The 26,111-nt window shown below is 28.7% G+C and overlaps 2 protein-coding genes and 1 long non-coding RNA gene across 4 annotated transcripts in view; 1 reads left to right on the top strand and 2 right to left on the bottom strand.

Annotated features, from left to right (window-relative positions):
* Positions 1–7,783, bottom strand: part of LOC122534953 — a 46,061-nt gene extending 38,278 nt beyond the window's left edge. The window contains exon 1 of one of the 2 annotated variants that reach the window (XM_043666056.1): positions 7,542–7,783. The gene's annotated coding sequence lies outside the window, so the exon portion shown is untranslated. Of the gene's footprint in view, positions 1–7,371; positions 7,390–7,541 lie in introns of those variants that run through there. The other variant, XM_043666057.1, reaches the window with a different exon arrangement.
* A 28-nt stretch (positions 7,784–7,811) lies between these two features.
* LOC122534957 lies at positions 7,812–24,927 on the top strand. The gene is made up of 2 exons (XR_006308026.1): positions 7,812–7,940; positions 24,633–24,927. It is a non-coding gene; the product is annotated as an uncharacterized LOC122534957 (long non-coding RNA).
* LOC122534954 (inward rectifier potassium channel 2-like) overlaps positions 24,380–26,111 on the bottom strand; it is a 47,896-nt gene continuing 46,164 nt past the window's right edge. The window contains 1 exon segment of the mRNA XM_043666061.1: positions 24,380–24,715. The gene's annotated coding sequence lies outside the window, so the exon portion shown is untranslated.

Here is a 26,111-nt window from a genome sequence, read left to right as displayed (position 1 = left end):
AAATATTAATAAATTATTAAATTTTGTTATTAAATAATAAATTTATATATAAAAATAATAAATTTATTACTTCTCAGTAATTTCTGTCCAGCAATATACCGATGAATTCAAAAAAGGAGGCGAATCATTGTATACGGTTTGGTCACTCGTTATGGTCCGCAATCAATTGCCAGCGCAAGAGGTTAAAACCAATTGTCTTTTCTCCGTCCAACTGTATTTTCTCTATTACCGAGCTGAACGATCTCGAGTAGCTTTATCGAGCTGGAAGTAGTATTATAATTAAGCTCCGACGAAATACTTGTAGCTGGTATCTTGACAGACACGACGCGAAATTGTAAATACCGGTTGTCTGGCACGGTGACATAAATTATATTCTCTGTGATTCGCGATTCACTGAATTTTCCCTGGCAAATGCGTCGTTATCGCGCGTTTGTCAGCTCGTAAATGCTTCAGGCGAAAATAAGTTTAAAAAAAATGGCACGTACTTTTTTATGAGCAGACGATCGAAACGTTCGAGAGCAGAAAAAAGTGATGTTATCAGATTAGTTTACGCGATGACAAAAAATATGTGACTCACTGAATCCAAATTTATGTATTGTGTATTAGATTTAACAGTGAATTTATGCGAGTTTAACAGTGTAACAACATCTAAGAAAGTATGTACAGTGAGTATAAAAAATACTCGTACACTTGATGAAGAATTGTCGACATCTCGAACGTTTGTAACTTCGTGACAAAGAATTATACAAAAAATTTTAAAGGATTTCACACTATGGTAGATTCAGGCACGAAAAAAAATTATTCAGTGTCCTCGTAGAAATGTTTGAATTTGCAAGATTTTCGAGAGAGGAAATAGTATAAAAATATCATTGAAGAAAATGGATTCAGTATCGTACAAATAGAATAGCAATTGAATTTTTTTTACAATGTTATAACGTTACGTCGATTTAATAATAAATTTATCGATTTAAACTATTATAACTTCATCCAAAAATTCACCTACGCTTATTTTAAATCGTGAACTCTACTTTTACACTACTGAATTCCTTTTTCTTCCAAGATGTTTTCACTTTGGAATGCGATAAATAATGATGCTTTTTCTTTCGAAAATTTTGTTTAAACTTCTTTAAATTTTATGGACATTGAACATCTTTTTTCATAACGAAATCCACTGTGATACCAAAGATAGAAATCTCCCTTTCACAACGATCTCCTAAAATTTGTTTTTACGATACTATAAGCATTTAAAATATCGATTGTTTTCAAAATATCGAAAAACAGAATGTTTGTTACGATATTTGATGAAAAAATTTCTTACTTTAGTTTATAAAAATACAAAATATTTCGAAATATCAATAAATATATATATATTTAGATTCATTTATTTTCGAGATAACTAAAATTATTAAAATAAATTAATTAACCCTGATAGAAAAGGTACAAAATAAATTTTACTTATTTATTTAAAAAAAAAATTCATTTTCATTGCTTTTAACTATAAATAATATTATTAATTTTTAATTATTACTAAAACATACTTTTATTATAAAACTTTATTTTGCTATGTTAATTTAAAATTATATACATACATACATACATATATATATATATATATATATATATATATATATATATACACACATAAATAAATTTATATTACATTATATTTCGAAATATTAGCGATCAGCCTCGTAAATTCAAATTTCAGAATTGAGAAGATCTAGCGAAAAAGAGAGAGATTTCAAAAAGATCAATTTTCAGACGAGATCAAAACAATCGATGACAAATCTCGTGAACTCTGCCCGAAGATGATGGAACGAAGCAGAAGTATAAAACGGATAGATTCTCACTGAGATTGGTCTCGTTCGAACGTTTTTTTTTTTTTTTCCCGCGTTTTCCAGCTGGAGCAGCGGACGTAAGCGCGTCGCACTCGCAACTGTTTCAGATTCCCGGCCGTTGCACGAGATTGTGTCAACGGATGCCATGGCGTTTGCCTCTTATGGCGGGGATAATATGGCACGGTGGCACATACGCGCTAACACGCGTTACATACAGTCTGGCACGTGTGCGAAACATACTGATTATTCGCGAATTTCGCCGGATGTGAAATACGAGAGCTTGGCTCTCATTCACATTCTTTTTTTAGTCGGCTCGTCTTTCAATCATGTTCTTACACGTTCTACGGTACGATATTTTTTTTTTGTAAATAATGTTAGCTTTTTCGGAACTATATATATTACTATATATATTATTATATTACTATGTAGTATATAGTAATTATTATATAATATATAACTACTATACTATGTAGTATATAGTAATAGTAGTATAGTATATACTATATAGTATATATATAATAGTTATATACTACTATTACTATATAGTATATAGTAATATATAACTACTATATATATATATTACTATATTACTATATGGTATATAGTAATTACTATATATAACTACTATACTATATAGTAATAGTAGTATATAGTAGTATAGTAATAGTAGTATATAGTATAGTAATAGTAGTATATAGTAGTATAGTAATAGTAGTATATAGTACATAGTAATAGTAGTAATAGTAGTATATAGTACATAGTAATAGTAGTAATAGTAGTATATAGTACATAGTAATAGTAGTAATAGTAGTATATAGTACATAGTAATAGTAGTAATAGTAGTATATAGTACATAGTAATAGTAGTAATAGTAGTATATAGTACATAGTAATAGTAGTAATAGTAGTATATAGTACATAGTAATAGTAGTAATAGTAGTACATAGTACATAGTAATAGTAGTAATAGTAGTATATAGTACATAGTAATAGTAGTATAGTAGTAGTATGCATACTATATAGTAATAGTAGTACTATAGTAACTACTATATATATTACTATATTACTATGTAGTATATTCTGCATTAGACATATTTGGTAGGATCAGAGGAAAAGATACCTGTCGCGAATTTCTCTCAAACATTCAATTTAAATTTAAAATAAACATCGATTTTGTTTCGAAAAAGAAGTTGGAATTAATGAACCACTGGCGAGAAATCTCACTTCATAACACTATTTCTACAATTCTACTTCATTAGTAATATTTCACAGTTGTAGCGAAGTATCTCGTCCAAGGTAGCGAAAGGATTGAAAAGATTGCAGTTGCATTTGTTTTCATTCAAAGGATTTTCAACCAAGGAGGCATTTCACGATTTTGAAAGTGAATCGCCGTTTTGTCACTTATTATATTTCTTACTATTAGTCGACCGAGATACTCGTGTATATATGGAAAAAAAAAACAATCGTAGGTTTCTCATTAACTATGATCTTCATTAGAATTAAATGTACTTTTTTTTATTTAATAAAGTAAATTTGTGTGAAATACTGATATCCTAAAATGGAAAAAATCTCTATACCTTAAAGAAAAGTGAAGAATGATGTTCTGATATACTATGGAAAGGGATAAAAATCATCATCCATTAAATATAGGACACCATCATGATCATTTACTCCTGTTTTTCAATTTTTTTTTTTCAATGATACAAAGTCAACTTAAACAGGTCATAAGATTTAAAAATCTTTAATAAGTATTCGAAGAGTGAAAAGACTTTTTTTTTTTAGAAATGTAAAATTTCGTAATATATAACAAGAAGTATTAATAAAATAATATATAACAAGAAATATATAATATTAAATATTTCTTAATAAAAAATATATAATATATAATATGTATAAATGTAATATATAACAAGAAATTTAATAAATAAGCAGCAGAGAAAATTTTGAAGTGCAAAATTGCAATATAAAATGCATAAAAGTTAATATATAAAATATCAATACTACAAAAGCAATATCAAAACTACAAACACAATTTTTTGTTACCATTTACCATGAATTTTCTAACAGAAATTGGAAGAGCGATAAAACATTCTGAAAGACGATGAGGTCTCGTTAACGAAACTTTGTTTTTGGATTATAACAATTCAATACTTTCGATGACGTGAATTCTAAAAAGTGACGATGCTGCAAATATAAGTTTTTAAAATTGTTGCTTGTAGCATCTTCTCACTCGAACAGATTGATGGAAATAAATCACACGTACGAAATTCAAGATCAATGTTGACCTATTTTCAACCTTTCAAGCTTTCGTCTTCTTCTAAAACATGAAAAATTCATACAGAAGATCGTTCGTGCAATTCAGAAGACACTGAAACAAATTTGGAGTGTTTGTTAACGAGCAATCGAATCATCTTCGTCGTGTATCCCATCGTCTTACCTGTTTTTAATGGTTGTTTGTTTTAATGCAACGACGAAGAGCAAACAGAGGTTGAATACCCATAAATATCACGAATCTCACTGGTAGCGAAGGATTAATCGTGCGTGATCATTGTCACGGGAGCAGAAGAGGGACGTTTCCGGTAGGGAGAGCGCAGAAACTTGCGCAGGTGAGCATTCCAACCGCGATGGTTAAGTTAATCGCTTGCGCTGGCATTGCGGACCATAACGAGTGACCGGTTCTCAATATTTCGAAATTTCGTGAAATTTTAAGTTTCCAGGTTTCTGGAGATTCTAAAAATTTCTAGAAATCTACGATCAAACAAAGAATCTAAGGGATCTTGAAAAGAATGTAGATTACTGCGAGTCACTCATTTGGAACCATAAATCGCGCGAAGATCTAATGATTATTCTATTGACCTGAAATTTGCGTATCTCAGATTCCCCAAACTTCAAAGATTAAACGAGTAATCAATATTCAAGAATTCAAATGACCCGATGATAATTCCACGATCCTTCGATAACTTTGAAGCTGTGCCACGATCTTCAATTCGTCCCGTGGCCGTCCCTTAACCCCTTCTGTTGGCAACTGATTGCGGACCGTAACGAGTGACCGAACCGTATACAATAATTCGTCGCTTTCTTCTTCTATTGAAAACTCGTCGGTACGATATCACTGGATAAAGATTATTATTATTAGGAAGATTTATTATTAAGGAGTAATAAACTTATCATTTGTTTTGCCTGGATTACATTTAAGTATACTTGAGACTGAGGAAATGTGACAATTTTGGGACAAAAAATTCCAGCGCAAAAGATTAAGCCGGCCGGTACGATGCGATTCTTGCAGTTGAATTCGCATGAGCTGCCGCAGATGATCCATATCCGTCAATCGAATAATTGGCTAATCGTGTTACACACCAGGTTTGTCATTGCAGAATCTTACTGGAACGTCCGTTTACGTTCAAATATTCGGAGGCAACTGTATGCTTCCAACAGAATAACGAACAATGTGCGTAAATGGAGGAAAAGTTAAAGATTAAATTTTTTAGCAGACGAGAAGAATGAATATACTGATATTACAAGTGTTAGAATTGGACTTTAACAAACGAAATGTTTGAATTTTGCGAGATGAATTGATGATTTTTACGTGGAGATGTTCGTATTTTTATTAGGATTATGAATTACAATGCACGAGTTGTTACAAACTAAAAATAACTTTTCAAATTATCGTAGAATTATAGTAGAGCTAACATCGTGAGCTAATATTTCTTCGTTACACTGAATATTTCCTCTTAATATTTTATTTCTCTTAATATTAATATTTTCTCTTTTCCTTTTTCAACTTGACGATTGAATTTGTTCGTATTGACTCGAGCGTAAGAAATCACCTTGAACTTGCAAAGGATTATAGTTGGTTTCTACTGAAATCGTGGAGACAATTGATAAAGAAACGAAGAAAAGGAGTTTTCTCTGTGTAAAAATGTAATAATAAGAAACCGATACCTCGAGAAATATTATTACGAATATACCGTATGTGTTGCATATCAGATTTCACAAGATTTACGACAAACGTATTGCAAAAGCAATTAATAAAAGACGTAGAAGCCCAAGAATTCCCGACTTCCTGCTACCTTTTTTTCATTAATTCCAACCTGGCGTTTAAATTTCTCTGCTCGAGCATTTTTCAACTGCTGACACAGTAAATTGCCCACGGAAAGTATATCAGAATTCAAATTACTTAACTGACGTACTTTGAGCTGTTACGTATTTAATTTCCACGTTTCGAGAGAGAAAGCAATAAAAGTATCTATTGACTTCTTTATCGATCGATGATTTAACACGTTAATTCTCATTGAAGTTGAACGTAAATGTCAGAGAAACGACTTACAACCTATTCGAGAAACTGTACGTTAGTTACGTTCGTTGTCGCTTGCGTCTACGCAGCGAGCAAAATGTGTTTATCGATAATATCTCGAGTAGGATAGAAAGGGGACTATTCATCGTCAAAATTAAAAAAAAGATCTTGAGAAAGCCTCTGTTATCTTCTCGTCATAATATACGACGCGAATTTCTTCAGGCGAAGAAAGAAGCAGTGTTGTAAATCTTCAGAAATAATAATAATACATTAGGATAATAGCTAAGATTCGTGGAAACAGCTCTCAATTTAAATTCATATACTTTGTCTTCTCTCTTGAAGAATAAAATTACCATTTTAAGAGAAAATAAAATACAATAAAATACAATAAATTAAATACAATTAATTAAAATAAAATTACAATTTTAAAAGAAAATACTTGATGAAATACTTCTAAGGGAAATAAAAGTTAAAGCTTTCGCTAATTACGAAATTACATGAAATAATAATATATTATATTAATTATATTATAATATATATAGTACCAGTATTAATTATATTATAATAATTATATATGTAGGTACCAATATTATATATAATTATATATATATATATACTAGTAGTGCTATATGTATAATTATATATATAATATTATATATATAGTACTAGTATTATAATAATTATATATATCGGTTCCAGTATTATATATAATTATATATATAGTATATATAGTAATTATATAATTATATGTATAGTATCAGTATTAATTATATTATAATAATTATATATATAGGTACCAGTATTATATATAATTATATATATAGTATATATAGTAGTTATACAATTATATGTATAGTACCAGTATTAATTATATTATAATAATTACATATATAGTACTAGTAGTAATATATATTATAATAATATAACATCGTAATATTAATTACATTACACTATAATAATATAAAATCCATTGAATGAAGGAAAAGATTCTTAGAAAAAACTAGCGTGATACTTCAAACAAAAATCGAGGCTTCCGTGAGCATCGAAACCGTGCGCGATGCTAATTCGTGTCGAGGGAAGGAAGGAGGCTGACACGCGATCGGATGTTGGAAAATTCGCGTCCTGCTGGCGATTAATCGTCGATCATCTGACCGACCGCTTCGTTGTCTTTCCGTTGTGGATCACGCGAGCCGAACGATCGCCGATCAATTAACGCATTCTCTCACGTTATCGACGTTTACCTTTCGAACGAGCCAGGGATACCAACGACAGGGGCGAAAACTCGCTCGATCCTCTCTTCATTCATTTGCACGAGCTCTCTCTCTCTTTCTCACACTTCGACGAGCTTCGTCGACTGTTTCACAATATTCGAATCGAAAAACGAGGGAACACGCGCGAGATTCGTACTTACGGTGTTGGATTTCAAGTTCAAGTCGTTGACACGGTTGGCCACGTGATCCTCGCCGCTCGTACAGATGTCGTTCGATCAACTACGTCACTTTTCGAATTTCCCGCCACGGAGATGCACCGTTTTCCCGATGGTCGAAACGTTCAGCCGCGGCTCGTCGCGCGTGGCTCGCGAAGATTTTCTGGTGCACGATCGAAAAAACGATCGGAGAGCAGCGAGGTCGGCGTTGAAACCTCGTGAAACTGCGATCGCGTTGCCAACGACTGTACCGAGCAGCGAGCTTATCCAGTGACGTCAACGCACCTTCCTCGCCCCCCTTTATCCCTTCCATTTTCTCTCTTACCTAGCCTTTTCCTCCTACTTCTCAACGAAATCGAGGATCGTCGATCAGCATTGAGTCACGTAAGTACACACTCGCGAACCAAGCGTCTTGCCTGACAACCTGTGCCGTTGCCTCATCATCCTGTGAGGCGAGTCTTCTCTTTCATAAATTTCGAGTCGTTCGGTCATTTTGAATTTACCTGAACCTAACCTAGACCTGTTGCGCTGGGATGACGTGCCACGCACGTCGAGAATTTTTTGTTCCAAAATTGTAATATTTTCTCAGTTGCAAGTATTATTTAAGTAAAATAGGCAGAACAAGTAATTTATTACTTCTCAGTAATTTCTATCCAGTGATAGCGTACCGACGAGTTCAAAAGAAGAAGAAAGCGACAAATTATTGTATATATGGTTTGGTCACTCGTTATGGTCCGCAATCAGTGGCCAGCATAATTGGTTAAGCACTGGAGAATTTATTATTTGATATTCCAGTACTGATAAAATAATTTTGGTTTAATTAATACTAGAACTACCGACGAAAAAGTATAACATTGGTATAAGCCAAAGAAATAAGTATAATATAAGTACCAAAGGAAAAAGCATAATATTGGTATAAGTGCCAAAGAAATTAAAGTGCAGGCTACAAGAAAAAGTTAATAATACAATGTACAAAGAATACGAGCTTTTATTAATAAATTTTATTAAAAATCACTCGAGTATGTGAAAATACATTGTTGCAAATATATAAAATTTCTGTAGGAAATTATAAATTAGTCAGTTTTGACCACTTTGGTAGTTCTAATGTAATGTTAATTAGAGCTCTTTTGGACGATGATTCATTACGATAACAGTAAATGAATTGGTAAACGAGAGTTATGAAGTTCTATTTCATAATTTTATAATTCTCATCAACTACGATAATTACACAATTTCTAATTTATAAAATTTGATTTGAAAATTTTATTTATCCCGTATTTTTTTCAAATTTGTTACTGTTATGTATACTGCCGGTGAGTCTTGATTTAAAAAATTTCGAGTTAGACCGAGCATTTTTATATATCTATGTAAGAAAATTTAGGCATTTATGAAAAATAAATGTATAATATGAATATAGAGAATATACAAAGTACAGCAATATTTTATAAACGAGAAATATAGAGAATATACAAGGTACAGCAATATTTTATAAACGAGACAAATTTCTGTCAAAATTATTATAAAAGTATGACATTGCATCCATAGTTAAATTTCATTGATATTAATCTGTGATTTCAAAAATTTCGCTAATAATCTTACATAATTACGCAGAACAATTCAAATATTAATCTCTTTTTAAAAAGTTATGATATTATACTTTATCTTAGAGCGATTTAATAATACACTAACTTTATACCAGAATTATTATGTTAACAAATTTAAACAGTTGTTCGTTGTTTCGATAGTACTTTGTAAAGAAAATAACGATTAAAATATTAAACTGATCAGTAAGAAAAGTTAATTGTCCAGATTTTATTTAAATAAAGCAAAAATAATTATTGAAGGACATTGATTATCGAATGGACAAGTTATAGTGAAAATTGATCTATTAAAATTCGATCGTGTGTAACAAAAATATTGTTAGGTTAACGAATCCTGTTCTACGATCGAGAAAAATTATTTATTTATTGGTTAAGCTCGACTCGCTTGACGCATTTATGAGAATTTATACACACAATACGTCTGAGATGGTGCGCATATTCGATGAGATTTAAATATGCAGACCATGAATGTTGATCCGGACATTGGGTTTTTCGATGTATAGTATACTAATCGAGTAGTCCTCAGTTACATCGTTCCTCCGAGTATAAGTCATCACAACTGTTACGTGTCTTCTCCCATCTTAAATGGTGTTTTAAAATCTTATTTCGATTAATCAAGTTATCTGAATCGATGCAATTTAAATTCGAGTAATTTGAAATTCTTTTTCCAAAGCGAATTGTCATTTGTCTGATGTGAAATATATTTCAAAATTATATACTTTAAAAATAAAAAAAATAAAAATAAAATGTACTTTAAAGATGTTATTTAAAAAAGTGTTTTCAAGTTTTTATGATTATATTACAATTTATAATTATTCTTAGACTTGGAAAAGATAACGCGTTTGTAATTATAATTAACATATACATATACGCTGTCGTACATAAATCTGAATAATTTCATCAGAAGTATTTATATTTTTGTTTCATTTCAGAAATTACGATCGACAAATATTTTTTACTATTATACTATTAAATTTAATTTGAGACAAGGAAAATACACATGTATATATACACACATAATTTGATATATATATATATATTATTCATATTCTATATCATTTATTTTTAATAAATAGTTGACAATTCATAAAATTTATACATACGTTTTGAAGGTTTTCAATATTTTTTAACATATTTTTGAACATATTTCAATATTTTATTTTTATTTTTATTTTGTGGCTAAAAACATATTTTAATCCTTTTAATATTTCAACATTACTCAAACATTTAACTTGCTATCTCTGCAAAATTAATCTTCAGCCATATTAAATTATTATTTTTTTATTTATATTAATTAATATTGTATATTACCAATTCATATTGTATATTGTATATTGATATTGTACACATCTAAACTAAATTAATTTATGTGATTTGTATTCCATATATTTGCAATAATTTATAATTGCCCAAATACTTATGTATGTATGATATTGTACATACATTATTATTTTTGTTTCACTTTTCCTTAGATAATTTGTAATCAAATTACTTGAACTTACGCGAACTTGTGAATTCAAGTAACTTGACTAATCTGGACAACGTTTTTTTTCGAAGTATAATATCTTTGTAAATATCTCAACGAAAAAAGTTAATATTTCTTTCTCTGAAAATCCAACTCTCATACATATGTATGTCTATTTCCTTTGTTTATTTTTTTTATCTATTTTGCTATTTGCAATATATAGTATAATTAATATTATATATAATTTTAATATTAATATTATATATAATTAAACATAATTTTAATATATATAATTAGACATGATTTTAATATTAATATTATATATAATTAAACATAATTTTAATATATATAATTAGACATAATTTTAATATTAATATTATATATAATTAAATAGACAACAAAACGAAATTTAAAAACAAAATTCGACAATGTGAATTTAATTGAGAAAGAATTGCGAACGAAAGTACCGATTACCGATATACAAGTTGTGTCATAGCAAGTTAAATAAAGCAAAGAGAGAGAGAGAGAGAGAGAGAGAGAGAGAGTGTGTCATTCGTTGAATCAACAATTTCCAATGACGATTGACCCGCTAAAATTCGATCGTGCAGGCTGGTTCCCAACAATGGTTCCCACCTATTATCTCATTCGCGTAACGTGCTCGTTAGATTGAATTTTTCGTTGATCGCGAGATCGTTTCGCGAGCAGAGCACGTGCGTTCACGATGCATCGGCTTGTGTGCACACCGTACACGCTAATGCGCACTAACAGGGGCCAGTGTGTACACTAGTATCCACTAATAGGGGACACACTTCGCCGTGATAATAACCAATTACGTCAACGAGGCCGGAGGGCACGACCGTGACGTTTCGATGAGTACCATCAGCGGTCGTCATCTGGTCGTCGAAATATTCCCTCGCCAAGTTTTGCATTTTATTATTATTAGGGGAAAGTTCCCTAATTTGGATCAATTCCGCAATTGGACAGTAACCTTTATGTAAATTAACTTACGCGACACCGCTTGCAATTAGTATGACGTGATATCGTGCTTTTGCAAAGAAAACAACTCGAAAAAAAAATACTCTTTCAGTAAAAGTGAGAAATATTTATTATTTTGTTAATTAAAGGAACAACGCAATTATCGATATGCATTTTTTCAGAATAAGAAGTATTTGTAGAACACAGTGTCGCATGAATCAGAAAGGATTACATAATTCCTTTTTACCGGTTATTAAATTATAAGGATCAGTGAGTAATTTTTCACAATTGGTCGAGGACTGTTTTTATAACATTTTTTACAATGATAATTCGAAAACTGGTTATTTTGTTTGGCAAAAATACATATTTAGGTTTTTTTTTTTTTTAGTGAAAAATAAATAGCTTCTTAAAGCTATAAAAAGTGCTTCTTAAAGCTATAAATAGCTTCTTTTATAGCTTCTTAAAGCTATAAAATGCTTCTTATTTTGTTATTTTTTAATAGTGTTTATCTAAGTATGCTTATCTAAATATATTTATCTAAGCAAATAAAAGTTTATATAAAATAATACAGAATAAACATGATTCAATTCGATTGATTAGGATACCTATGATGCAAATTAGGAAACTAGTTTCCTAGATTAGAAAATTTATTTATTTTTCATTAAAATTTATTATTTAGTTGTTTTGAAAGTGGTTTTTTTGTAACAATTCAGGTAATAATTTCACTCAATTTTAAGAAAATTTATTTCTTATTTAGAGAAATTTTATTTCTTATTTCTTATTTCTTATAAGAAAATAGATTTATGTTTTGTCAAGAAAATAGATTTATGTTTTAAAAATTGTCTTGTGTACACGTGACAGTAAACTATCAATGAGTTGATAAATTTTCAAATCCAATTTTCTCGAAAACAAAGCAATTTACAAAATTTGTATAAATTACTGTAACTAGTCATCTATGACCCAACAATACTATAATATTTGAGAACTGATATTAAAATTAATGTAGAGATAAAAATTATTAATTTGTATAATGTTTCATTAAAATTTTATAGATTTGCAACAGTTGCATTTTTGTAAATTTAATTGTCTCAACTTAAGCAAATTGAATGTTGCAATTGAATGCCCAATAAGCAATGAGTATCATTCATATTTAATTCAAAGTTCGAAATTTTAAGGAATTTCTTAATTAGTTTTAGTTTAGTATTGATTCTATGTTACCAATTTGCAATTCAAAATTGAAAAGTTCTTTTGAGAAATTAAAGGATGAGAAAATATATCTTAGAAATCAATCAAGTTGTACATACAAGAAGCAATTTTTCAAATTAGCAGAATCATTCTTACGCTCATTCCCACAGATGATTCACAAATTATATGAAAATGCATATGCATTCAAATTTCCTAGACAGTTGATTCACTGTTAAATGAAATTCATGTGAAAATTGATAACTGACGTATGTTTCGCGGCTGATTCAAATTAATTACATGTGTTTTCACGGAAGATTCGTCATTTTCCTGTTATTTCTCGTAAATTCTACGATATAATGATACGTTTTGTATAATGGTACGAAAAATGCGTATAATGGTATATTGTTATCGAAACGCTCAAGCTAAGTTGGTTTTAAAAGTGTGACGACCTTCGGGCACAGCTATCTTAGATCGCGATTGCCGTGAAAATGAGGCAAACAAGCACGTAATAAAAGTGTTTTTCAAGTAATCATTCTTTTTCTCGCCCTCGAAGATCGACAATAATTTTATCGCGAGAAAGTATCCGTGCTTTGTCGTGGATCGACGAGGTCACCATTTCACCTTGTGATACTCTTCCTCGTCTTTAAAAGCGTTTCTCGCCGTTAAATGGTTTCGTAATATTCCATTTCGATTCTTTATGAAAATTTACGATGAAAAGATTTTGTTTAATACAAATCGTATTCTGTCGTATTTCCTTATATTTTAAAGTGCGAAACCTTTTATATATTTATTTTATTTATTTTAATCGTGATGTTTTTACATCGTGCAGTGAGCGGGAAAGTAAAAATACTCTTCTCGAAAATGCGAAAATTTCAAAATCATTAAAAATTTTTCTCTTCAATTAGATTCATAATCTTGAAAATTAAAATTTCTCTTTTACGACGAATTCTTAAAAATTGCTGCGCGATTTTTTTCGCCATTCTACTGAATTTTAAATAACAAACATTCAAGGAATTTTAACTCTAACACGAACGTATGATTGTTAAAGTAGAAGTTTTATTTTTTAAAATGAGATCAAACTGATTTGTTTTCACAAAATTACAATTTAAAATATCCACAATTTTTCACCAAGTATATAAACAATTTTGTAAGCGATTATGTTTTGTATCCCTTTAATTTTATTTATATTTATATTATTTTTATTTGTATTATTATTTTTATATTATTTTTATTTATATTATTATTTTTATATTATTTTTATTTGTATTATTATTTTTATATTATTTTTATTTATTTATATTATTATTATTTATATTAAATAAACAGTGATTGATCTTAATCCAAAAATGTATAAAATATATGACACAAAGTACTTAAATTTAATTACACGAAAAAATGCAATTTTTATTTACATTTAAATAAAAATGAAATGGAATAATTTTTATTCCCATTTAAAATGGAAAAAATGTACTCTTCGTTGCATTGAAATTTTCTTTACGATAAGTACTACGAATTAACTACTTTCTTGTTCATCGTTTGTCTTTCTCTAAAAAAAAAATCTGAGACCAAAGATCATTTGTACTAACATTGCTAGTAAAATTTCACAAATGTTATAAATTTCCTAACATTGCTAGTAAAATTTCACAAATGTTATAAATTTCCTAACATTGCTAGTAAAATTTCACAAATGTTATAAATTTCCTAACATTGCTAGTAAAATTTCACAAATGTTATAAATTTCCTAACATTGCTAGTAAAATTTCACAAATGTTATAAATTTCCTAACATTGCTAGTAAAATTTCACAAAAGTTACAAATTTCTTTCAACAATTTTTAAATTGCAAACTTCATCAAATTATAAATCTTATTCAACCTAAAGTTGTAACAATCAAAAAAGAGAATATTATTTATTATTATTATTTATTATTAGATAAGAGATCTCTTATCAGTTTGCTAATACTAATTAGATAAATCAGAGACAAGAGCAAACCTATCTGTAGTACCAAAGATTCGAGAAATGCCTTCCAATCAACTTTTCAAAGAGTCAATGAACAGAATTACGCGTGGTTTGCCAGGTGTAACTGCAATTGTCACGTTCCATAATCACGTTATCGCGAATCTCTCAGTTTCTTATTCAAAACAGACATTGTCTGGGGCAACAATGAGCAGTGTCTAGAATGACGGCACGAAGCTGGAGAACAGAAAAACGACGAAGCGTATCACCTTGCGACGTGAATTGCGACATCCTCTTCTGGGACTGTCCTCGGTCTGATATACTGATTATGCGTTTGCACTCAGCTTTACATATTCTTCTATTCACACCTTCAATTGCAATCGAGCTCTTCCTTCAATTAACAGTGAACTACGATCTGTGATTTAAAGTTAGGTTGTCTTCAACTAACTAGTCATTGAATTTCAAGATTATGTTATTTCGAGTAACTATTTATCGGATATTTATTGGATAATACATTGTTGGACTTTTATGAAGGTAGATTATTTTGATTTGTATTAACTTACAATTTGAAGTTAAATTAACGTTTATTTTATTTTTATTTCATTTTGTTCTACATTGTATATTACATTTTGCATTTTTTTTTCATTTTTTCTGTACTTCGTACATTGCATTCTGATAATATTAGTAGATAGAATTAAATAGGAAAGGATCTAATCGTAAATGTTTAGAGTAAAGTTAGTTTAGGATATCAAAATCTAATAATAATTATTATTATTATTATTAGTTGTCCGACAAGTTTCAGTCATTTTTCATTTTTCTAACAGTGAACAAGTCGTAAATCTGATAAAGTTTCGTACACTGATTACAAATTTGAAATTAATTTTTCTCCGCCATCTTTAGTTTTCGAAAAGATCAATTTTGGAAAAGAAAGCATTTTCAACTTTGAATTCTGTTTTCTGTTTGTGAAAGGCTATTCAATTAAGCATACCTTCAGCAACTATTAAAGTGACTTTCATCTCATCCTAATCTTTGCGAATATTTTTCAATTCATCTCAAAAATTAAAGCGCGAAATTTTTTTTGCATTAGCCGATGAATTTGATTTGAAGGAAAGTGACTTGGGCAATATTAAAAACTGTTTTTAACAGTTTCTTGATACTTTAATTACTTGCGCTGGCAACTGATATTGCGGACCATAACGAGTGACCGAACCGTGTACAATAAATCCGTCGTTTTCTTCTTCTTTTGAACTCGTCGGTACGATATCACTGGACAGAGATTATTAAGAAGTAATAAACTTATCATTTGTTTTGCCTGGATTACATTTGAATATACTTGAGACCGAGAAAATGTTACAATTTTGGGGCAAGAAATTCTCGACGTGAGTGGCACGTCGTTCCAGCGCAAGAGGCTGAAAGAAACCAGATGAAACTGTCGTTTCACAGAAAAGATTACGAAACTTCAACTTAGTACAAATGTATTATCATTTTATGTAACTAGTCTACTTTCGGTCTCGATTGTCCAAGAGACACAGAAAGATATGTGTAGCGTCCGAGTGTCGCGAGCTTTCGCGAGGCAGGTGAAATGTGTCTGGAAAACAAGGACACAGCCGATGTGTGTACTTGTACGAAGCTACGTGATCGAGGAACTTGATAGCCGGTTTAGCGTGTTTCGCGTGGTGTCATGGCTCGTGTGTGTGGAAACCTGGCCCAAGAAGTAGGGGCGAAGAGGGAAGGAGTTAGGCCGAGATTAAACAATTGACTGGCGTGATAACGAGGGCACTTCCCGCCACTAAACTCATCCTGTCGTGTCGTGTCGTCTAACCTACGGCTCTCTGAATCCACTTAATCCAATACTCATCCATCTGCCCTTCAGGCCATCGCGTGTTGCATCATAACGCACACCTCGTTACGAATTGCCTTCGTTCCAGGTATCGTCTAAAAGCCTGAATGAAGCTGGCCAGAAGCTTCTTGCACACGACGATTTAATAGAATGTGTCCAATCTTTCCTATTTTATTTATTAAATAAATTATTTTCTATTTATTATTTTTCATATTTCACTTATTTAATAAAATATCTTCTATTATCTGTATTTATTAAATGTAGGTTCAGTGTGTAAACAGATCGCAGTACATAGGCTGTTTCAGTTTTCATGATATCGAGATAAAAGAAATATTTAATTATAGGAAGTATTTAAATATTTATTTCCTGGCATGACGCTTCGTTTTCGAAAGAAATCAAGTTTGAAGATTTGTTAGATATACATACACTTAGGTATTTGAATTAGAATACTTCACGTATAGCAGTGAAGAATGGACAGAAGGGAAAATTTTGTTCTACGTGGAAAACTGAAAAAATAGAATTAAATTTATTCTTTTTTCAAAATTTATCAGGGCAACTTTTATTTAAGATCTATATTCTTGGAGACAAAGCTTTAAATTAAAAAATTTTCTTTTTCTATATTTCTTACTTATTCGTATATTATTGCGTGTAGAATATCGGCACGACTATTAACCAAATTCAAGTGCATTTAAAAAATTTTCAAACTCGAAAACCAAGTCTTCAACGAAAAACTGTTCTTTCCTTTTGGCTTACTTTTGCATGTAGAATCATTCCATTCTCGATTGTGTTATACAAACTGTATATTAAAATGAAAATAATGAAATCGACATTGGTTTTTTTCACGAATTTATTTTATGCGAGACAGATAGATAAACTGTGCACCAAACTGATTCAAAGATCCTACAGCGGGCAATAAAAATGAGAATCTCTGTAAAAAGGTCAGACGGTGTCTGACCTTTAAAAAAGCACTGAAACATCGGTCGTGGTTAAATTCCATTGATCTAATTTGTATAGCATGACCCTTTAGAAAGGTTCACGATAAAAAAAAGCCATTATCCATGTTTTTCTGTTTCCAGAAAAAGAAAAGAATACTTTAGCTTTTCCTTTTTTAACAAAACGTTTAGCATATTACATAATGTATAGATAACAATGCATGCAACTTTATATTTTTATGAAGAAAGTAAATCTTATTAGATAGAAAATTATTTTGCTGAATAATGTTCCTTAATTTAATTATATATAAAAGATATTTGGACAAAAATATCTCATATATATAAAAATTCAATTTTCTTAGTATAAAAGAATATGATGATCCAAAGGAATATAAAAGTTTATAAAAGCTTGTAAAAAAGCTATATATACCAATGCTTTATATACCAATAACTTTTTATTTTATTGAATTGTATTTATAATAAGTTTTACATGTTTTAAAATAATGTTTCTTGCAAATTTTGTACAAATTAATATAAGTTTTTTTGCTTTTTAACATGCGTTAATAAATATATATATATATATATATATATATATATATATTTTTTTTAATTGTATTTGATATAGTTGAAACGCTTTCTTTTTTTTCTGTTAATATTATTGTTCAACAAATATAAGTGCATATTTCGAATAAAAATTTATTTTTTAATATTATTAACAGAATAAAATATATTTCGTCTTTTTTATATAATCTTTATCTGTATTTATAAATGACTATTTATGATTTTAGTTATTTAAGAGTTGCGTTTGTATTGAAACAAAAATCTCTACAGAATCTTTTTCTATATTATTCTTATTTTATATTTTATATTTGCTATTCTATTATTATATTTAATTATATATTTTATATTTGTTATTCTATTATTATATTTTATTATAATTATATATTTTATATTTGCTATTCTATTATTATATTTTATTATAATTATATATTTTATATTTGCTATTCTATTATTATATTTTATTATAATTATATATTTTATATTTGCTATTCTATTATTATATTTTATTATAATTATATATTTTATATTTGCTATTTTATTATTATATTTTATTCTTTCTTTATATAATATTTTTATAATAACAATGTAGTCAAGGACTGCGAAGTCTTAAGTGTCACATATTGCAAAGTGTTCCGCAAAAATTTCGTTTTTACAAGGTATCTCTGTTAAATAAGAACATCTAAATATCTACTTTTTAGTGCACGAAAAAACTTCTGAAAACAAAGTTGCTATTTCAAAGGCTATTGATATTCAAAGACTATATTGAACGACAGAAAAAAAAATTATTTTCAAGGTCGTTCCTTTACGAGATCGCAAAGTAATCAGTAATTTTTCAATGGATTTATCTGTATATTTTCTTTCGATATTCTTACAGAGCATAAAAAAAAATAAATTCAACGACCCCGATAACGATACTAATTCAAAATTCTCATTTAATCTCACAAGATATTTGTGCCTGAAGGCAACCACAATTTGCTAAGTACATATTTACACAACGGGACGAGTTGCACGTTCATGACCTAATATGAACATCAGACACTATTGATTCAATGAATGATTGGTTAGTTTTTGTTCAGTTCTATATTCGAAACTATAAAAATGTATCGAACGTATAACTCGATCTATTGCCTTTTCAAACGCAAAGTATCTCGAGATTAAATGATCTGAATAGCATGGGGATTCATTGAATATATTTTTCAATCTCTATAGGGATATCAGGAAAAATATACAGTTTCATTTAAAAAATTATTGACGATCTGGAAATCTCGGGAGAAAAATTCATTTCCATTATTTAATGCAGTTGAGAAACTTTTTCACACAATGATAAATAAGATAGGTATTCCTGTGACCTCATTTAGTTGAGATATCTTGCGTGTTCGAAGAATTTGAAAAATTATATTAAAATAAATCCACGACAAAACTATCCCAAGGATATCCATGGTTAAATCGGGTTAAATATATTATACTTTAAATATTTTATATATTTTCGCATATTACGTGCATTGTGTGCATTTTTGTACTTCCGTCACCCATTCATGCTGATTGTCATTTTTTGTTGAAATTTTCATTTCTTTGCCTTCAAAATCAACCGAAGGTCATGGTAATACTAGGTCACTGAATTCGTCTAGATACAAGTCACAATAATATTAAGTCAAAAATGAAGTGCCATTTAAGAAAACAAAGGTGACCTTGACAATTATCGAAAAAAAAAAAAAAAAAAAAAAAAAAAAGTTTTTTGAAATTTTCTTTTGTCGCACTGTATAGCCAATCGAAAATTGATCAACGTTTGTTTAAAATATTTTTTCGTCAGATTATCACAAGTACTTGAAAAATCGTGAAAAATGTTACGTGAGACACCCTGCATTAAATACAAATTTTCTACGATACTTCCGTGAGTCATTGTACGTTATTCCTCATAATACATGTTCGTTTCTGACTACTAAAATATATCGTTATCTAAAGGTCGAAAAATTCGACATCTGCTTTTTTTTTAAGATACGAGACAAATGACAAATTACGATCAGTGCGCGGCTCGTTGATGCGAATTTGTACCAAAGAGATGAGTTTAAACGAGCCCGGAAATCGTCAGTTAAATGACACGGTAGAACGATCTTAATGGCGATAGGCTAAAAGAAATTATCCCTTTCATTCAATTTAAGTCTACAGTTCTCATCGAGAGAGCAACACCGTGTATTGATCGGTTGCCTCGCCGAAACAAATCGTATATTTGTATACAATTCAAATCTTTCTCTGACAGTGAATGAATACTGAGTAAATGATAGAGACGAAGCTAGGGAGCAAAAGAAGCTAGACAGTGTCTGGAACTTTTGTATCTCAATTTCATTTCCGTTTGAAATGATTCCTTGAATGCTTGAAATTACTAAAAATCTAAAAGTTTAATACTGAATGAGGAGAATAACAAATTGAGAATTCACTCATCTTTAAACATACACCTTTTGATATATTTATTTTATATATTGCACTTTTGTATCTCGATTTCCTTCTCTGTTTGAACCCTTTGAATGCTTGAAATTACTAAAAGCCTAAAAGTTTAACACTGAATGAGGAGAATAACAAATTAAGAATTCACTCATCTTTAAACATACACCTTTTGATATATTTACTCTATATATTGCACTTTTGTATCTCGATTTCCTTCTGTTTGAACCCCTTGAATGCTTGAAATTACTAAAAGCCTAAAAGTTTGATACTGAATGAGGAGAATAACAAATTAAGAATTCACTCATCTTTAAACATATATCTTTTGATATGTTTATTCTATGTATACTCTCTCTCTCTCTCTATATATATATATACATATGTGTGTGTGTGTGTGCGCGCGCGCGCGCGCGCGCGTGTGTATTTATTTATTCTATACATTGCAATATGTTATCCTTTTTGAACCTCCAACAAGTAAACCAATTATTTTATTATTAGTTATTCATTATTTTATTTTTTAAGACTATTTGTATATCGTGTATAATGTACTGTGTACATTGTGCGTATATATAATTATTTTATTAAGATTATACAGTACTCTAGAATGCTATAGAATAAACTTTTAAAGCTTAACTAAATCAAAAAGGATGAAGATTTCCAATCATTTACAATTACAGACATGTTTTCCTTATTTTACTGTGTATTAAAAATAAAAAAAAATTGGAGGATTCAATCTAATATTGGAAATTCCTAGTTAAAGAATATGTATTTCGATTGCTAAATGAATGTTGGAGGGATTTGAATTTGTGTATATGCATATTTGTGAGATTGATAATTTAATTATTTAATTTATTGTTGATGTATAATGGTAATGATATCATAATTGACAAGAATATGTGAATTTAGAATAATTATTTACAAAGAAGCATATCTCACGGATTTTGATGTCCTTGATACATGTATGACATATAGTATCAATATCAATATTCTCAATGACTGCTTGTACACGTATAAAAACATTTCTGATACATCATACCTACTGTATGTTTTGGGTTTAAATTCTAATTTAACTTATTGTTAGATATGTATGATATTAGAATAATTTAAGTGAGCTAAAAAAGGAAAGAAAAAACTATTTATATGAAACTGTATGATAATAATGTAGAAAAAAGCACACTTGTAGCTAACATTATGACGACTATATACATAGTGAAATTTTTGTTTCATTAGTGATACAACTATTATATATAAAAAATTATATATTAATATATATATAATTTGTAATTATATTTTTATATTTTATTACATAATTTAATACCGAAAATTTTCCAATAATTATGTATTATAGAATTCCATTATAATTATTTTATTTATTTATTACTTAAGCAAAATCTGATATAAACCCAATTTAAATTCTGAATTAGATAATTTTTACATATACTATTGTGAATAAGTACTTAAACACCTTTAAATTGTCACACTATAAAATACAATTCAATCTCTTTAATTTAATTTTAACATATACATATAACATATATCTAATCTTAACATAGTTAATAAATATTAACAAAAAGAATAGCTAATATTATAATAATTAATTGTAATACTTATAGAAGATTTTATAGTGATTTTAAGTAGTAAAATTTGTTGATTGTTAAAATTTTAAAACAATTGAAATGTGTTGAATGTTAAAATTTTATCAATTGAAAATTTGTTGATTGTTAAAATTTTAAAACAATTGAAATGTGTTTTTAACCACGTTGAAAAAATTTATAGAGATTTTATAAAGTATTTATAACTATTTATTTTATAAAGTATTTATCAACTATTTATCAGGAATATGAAACTTGAAAATTGTTAATCGTAACTATTGAAATATCAATCTTTAATGGAATTATATGTGTTCAATTGTGTTTCTGCACATATGTTTAAACTTAACATCAAGCACTAGTTATACAGGGTGTCTCATTAGAAGTGAGCTACGTGATTATCTTTTAAATTATTCATTATAGAAAATATGTAAATAAAATTTACTTTATTTTAAGGGCGACATCTTATGATGGCCATCAATCTTGTTTAGGTAAACGTAGTTCTGAGATTTCAAATTTCGGATTTGGTTGAAAATAATGTAATGAACGTAGGAGGAGGTTTGTTACTCATCTTCGAGTCATTCTTATGATTTAAATAAATCAATGATTCAACCGATTAAAGATTAAGCAATAATTTACCGTACTATAAATACCTCAATTTTATTAAATTTGTGAATATTATTAAATTCTAGATGGAAGACGTAATGCTCAAAGAATATTTAACGAATCCCTTCCACAGTTGCAATATTTAAAAAACAAAATTTCAAAAATCCTGTGATCAAGCTCGGCAAACAAACTCAGCAGTCAAAGCTCACTATAGTTTTTTAGTACGTTTGCCAAAAAGTTGTTTATCATGTAAACGTTTACATTTGTTTCAATACATTTCATTTGTTATGGCAACGGACAGTCGTTCATGAGTTGTTTGTATTTTCATAGTTGTTGGCGACTCAATGACAAAATGTGTAAATAAAATTCCATATACATATTTTCTTAAGTCTATTGCTCATCGAGTAAAATAACATATAAGATCTTACCAGAGATCCAAATAATGTTTTGCGAAATATTTCAAATACTATTTAATATCTAAACTCTATTTGTTGGGCTGTAGGATTTAATAAATAACATTTTCATTTTAATAGTCTGAAACTAAAATAATAATCTGAAAATAAAATATTTTCACTTTAATAATTTAAAAGATAAAATAAAATATTTTATTTTAATAATCTGGCATAAAAAAAATACTTTAATCTCGTTTGAAGCAATGGCCGTCGCATAAGTAATGTGGATTTTTCAATTTATTCTTTCATGTAAATCTTAGAATTTCCGGGGTACATAATTTCCGGAAAATCATCGGGACATGATTGAAAAAAATTAAAGTAAGAACAATATAAATATGGCGATAAAAAATATCTTTGATAATGTCAAATGCTTCTTTTTAAGTTGATTTAAAACTCTGAGAACTGATCTAATGTTTCTTTAATAGATATATTCTATATTATTGTATTCTTTTATTTTATTTTTGCACATAGAAAAGTCATCCATTGTATCACTATTTTCTATCAGGAGATTAGGGAACTATTTATGCTCATAAAGAAAAGGGCAAAGAAATAAATAAAATATTTCAAGATAAAATCCAAATACTTTCAATACTCTTCAATAAAAATATTATTTTCAAATACTATTTTGAAGCCTTATTTTGTATCAAATAAAATATTTTATTTTCCAAGTTATATGTATTCTTTAAAATATACTATATATATTTCTGTACTATATATATTTTATTCTCCAAGTTATATGTATTCTTTAAAATATACTATATATATAAAATAGTATTTTATCCAGTCTTGAAATTTACAATATATTTCATATACAATATATTTACTATTTACTATTTCAAATAGCATTTTTACAATATACTATATATATTTATTATTTACTATTTCAAATAGTATTTTATTCAGTCGTGAACCTTACACATTTACAATATATTTAATATGTAGTATATTTACAATATACTATACTATATATATTTACTATTTCAAATAGTATTTTTACAATATATTATATATATTTATTATTTACTATTTCAATTATTCTTTTACGACATTGGTCGTGACAAACAAAATGTATTGAATCAAATGCAAGTGTTCATACGATAGGCAATTTTTCGACAAACTAGATGTATTAAGAAGCTATAATGAGCTTTGATGGCCGAGTTTGATTGTCGAATTTAGTCACCAAGTTTGGTCATCAAACTTTTAAGTCGCTGAATATGGTCGCCGGGTTTTTTGTCAACTGGTCGACAGTGTATATCGTGTAATGGCTCTTAGTTAGTTGAACTTAAAGCCAACAGCGCATATGTATGAAAACTACGCGGCATGACGTCTTTGTGCTCCATTTAGGACAATTTAGAAGCTCAGTGTACGGTGAAGTCAAGTTGTTTTAAGAGGGCACGATCGTTGCAAATCGTCCGGCAAGTAATTGATCTTCCTCTAAGGCAATTTAGCGAAATTTAAAGCTTCTGGCTCATTTTAGGTCTCGTGGCTCATCGATAGCGAAACGGAAATCCAGTCAATTAGATGCCAGAGATTTTCTGCTCTTTTCGCCTCCCTCTGAGCCTGCTGACGCAAATGGTATATATGCGAATGGAATAGTAAATGAACGAGGGGATCGTCGATTGATTTTAATGCAATTCCACCGTTTAAAGGAGCATTCTATTCTAAAATTTTCAAACGATTGCTTCTTGTATTTGATAAAAGTGTATAGCGTCCAGAAATTACATCTGTAAAAAGACTTTGTAAAATTAATCCTCCGAGTGCTTAAAATTACCCAAAAAATACTGTATAGGGAACATGTAACAAATTAAGAATGCATTTATCTTTAAACGTGTATCTCTTGATATTTATTCAATATGTTGTACTCTTTGAACTTCTAAGTGAACCAATTATTTTATTGTTGATTAAAAAATTATCTGTACGCACAATATTCTAGTACAGACTCAAAAGATTAATGGAGTCACTAATTTTTAATCTTTGCGGTCAATAATAATATTCAAAGTATAGATTGTAGATCATCAATTGAGAATCTAGTTTTCAGTTATGAACATTTTAATTTATAGTTTGAATTTATGAAAATCGATGGCTAAAATTATTGGTTGAACTAAAACCAACATAGATATTTCAGTTTATAAGATATTGTAATTTGAATTCATAAAATTCAACGTCAAAAATAATTAATCTAACTAGAATTAATCTACATGCAAGAGCGAAAACTAAATATCTAATTTATTTTTATATTACGAAAAATGTTTTTCGTTACGATTTAACTCTTTGGAGCTACTTAGTATACCAATATTGATCTTTGAAGGTCTGAAATTTTATTTTTAATTGTACCACCTAGTTTTTATAATAATATAATTTATAAATGATTGCAAATTACAGAAATATTAAAAATCATAGAAGGAATAAGAATTGTTTTGGAATTATTTTTTTCAGAATCATCATCATTTTACATTTAGGAAGCGTATTATACTATGTAACAAACAAAAAAGTACATTTGAATATGCCTGAATCATGACATTTATCACGTGATCATAATTAAAAAATAAGCCAATGTCAAGATATATGATGTTATTGATGTTATTGATATTGATGATATTTATGATGTTAAACATTTGAAGTAATGTTCGAATAATCACTGACTATATTAATATTATTAATATATTAATATTTTTACTATTATTATTTATTATTTTTACTATTATTATTTATTATTTTTACTATTATTATTTATTATTTTTACTATTTGGTGGACTAGCAAAAAATGTCTTCTGAAGTGGTTGCTGTTGGTAAACTTCTTACTCTAGTTTTCTCAAAAGAAAAATTACATCCAGTTCAACGATTTAAGAATTTTCTATTGTAACATTTGACGAGCTGCAAATTCGACAATGACACACATGTACTGACATCACGTGTATTCGTATATACGTCATTCATTGATTCATTTCTCAACAAT

Source organism: Frieseomelitta varia, unplaced genomic scaffold, assembly GCF_011392965.1.
Source record: "Frieseomelitta varia isolate USP_RPSP 00005682 unplaced genomic scaffold, Fvar_1.2 scaffold_650, whole genome shotgun sequence".
In the NCBI taxonomy this organism is placed as follows: domain Eukaryota; kingdom Metazoa; phylum Arthropoda; class Insecta; order Hymenoptera; family Apidae; genus Frieseomelitta; species Frieseomelitta varia.
Note: the sequence above shows the minus strand (reverse complement) of the source record. Positions and strands in the feature narration are given on the sequence as shown.